At 40.5% G+C, this 1,377-nt stretch overlaps 1 non-coding gene across 1 annotated transcript; it reads left to right on the top strand.

The window, feature by feature from the left end:
• The first annotated feature begins 552 nt into the window (after positions 1 to 552).
• On the top strand, positions 553 to 660 carry LOC112704465 (small nucleolar RNA R71). The gene has a single exon (XR_003155089.1). It is a non-coding gene; the product is annotated as a small nucleolar RNA R71 (small nucleolar RNA).
• Positions 661 to 1,377: the final 717 nt, after the last annotated feature.

Below are 1,377 nucleotides of genomic sequence, written 5' to 3'. Positions count from 1 at the left end.
CTCTGTCTGTTGCTGAGAAGATGATGGAAAAGGTTTGCTATTGCTAAACCTGTTTCTTCCACCATTATTATTGTTGAAACCTTGTTGAGGTCTCTGTTGATCCTTCCATGAAAAATTTGGATGATTTCTCCATGAAGGATTATAGGTGTTTCCATAGGGTTCTCCCATGTAATTCACCTCTTCCATTGAAGGGTTCTCAGGATCATAAGCTTCTTCCTCAGATGAAGCTTCCTTAATATTGCTTGGTGCATTTTGCATTCCAGACAGACTTTGAGAAATCATATTGACTTGTTGGGTCAATATTTTGTTCTGAGCCAATATGGCATTCAGAGTATCAATCTCAAGAACTCCTTTCTTCTGACTAGTCCCATTGTTCACAGGATTTCTTTCAGAAGTGTACATGTATTGGTTATTTGCAACCATTTCAATCAGCTCTTGAGCTTCTGTAGGCGTCTTCTTCAGATGAAGAGATCCTCCAGCAGAGCTATCCAAAGACATTTTGGATAGTTCAGAGAGACCATCATAGAAAATACCTATGATGCTCCATTCATAAAGCATATCAGAAGGACACTTTCTGATTAATTGTTTGTATCTTTCCCAAGCTTCATAGAGGGATTCTCCTTCCTTCTGTCTGAAGGTTTGGACTTCCACTCTAAGCTTACTCAATTTTTGAGGTGGAAAGAACTTTGCCAAGAAGGCATTGACTAGCTTTTCCCAAGAGTCCAGGCTTTCTTTAGGTTGTGAGTCCAACCATGTCCTAGCTTTGTCTCTTACAGCAAAAGGGAATAGCATCAGTCTGTAGACCTCAGGGTCAAACCCATTAGTCTTGACAGCGTCACAGATTTGCAAGAACTCAGCTAAAAACTGATGAGGATCTTCTAATGGATGTCCATGGAACTTGCAATTCTGTTGCATTAGAGAAACTAATTGAGGCTTAAGCTCAAAGTTGTTTGCTCCAATGGCAGGGATAGAGATGCTTCTCCCATAAAAGTCGGGAGTAGGTGCAGTAAAGTCACCCAGCACCTTCCTTGCATTGTTGGCATTGTTGTTGTTTTCGGCTGCCATGTGTTCTTCTTCTTTGAAGAATTCGGTTAGGTCCTCTACAGAGAGTTGTGCTTTGGCTTCTCTTAGCTTTCTCTTCAAGGTCCTTTCAGGTTCAGGACCAGCCTCAACAAGAATGCTTTTGTCTTTGCTCCTGCTCATAAGAGAGAGAAGGGAACAAGAAAATGTGGAATCCTCTATGTCACGGTATAGAGATTCCTTTAGGTGTCAGAGGAAAAGAAAAATAGAAGACAGAAGTAGAAAATTCGAACTTATCAAAGAAGATGGAGTTCGAATTTTGCATTAAGGAATAGTGTTAGTCCATAAATAGAAGGA

The sequence above is a fragment of the Arachis hypogaea genome, chromosome 7, assembly GCF_003086295.3.
Source record: "Arachis hypogaea cultivar Tifrunner chromosome 7, arahy.Tifrunner.gnm2.J5K5, whole genome shotgun sequence".
Lineage (NCBI taxonomy): Eukaryota > Viridiplantae > Streptophyta > Magnoliopsida > Fabales > Fabaceae > Arachis > Arachis hypogaea.
Note: the sequence above shows the minus strand (reverse complement) of the source record. Positions and strands in the feature narration are given on the sequence as shown.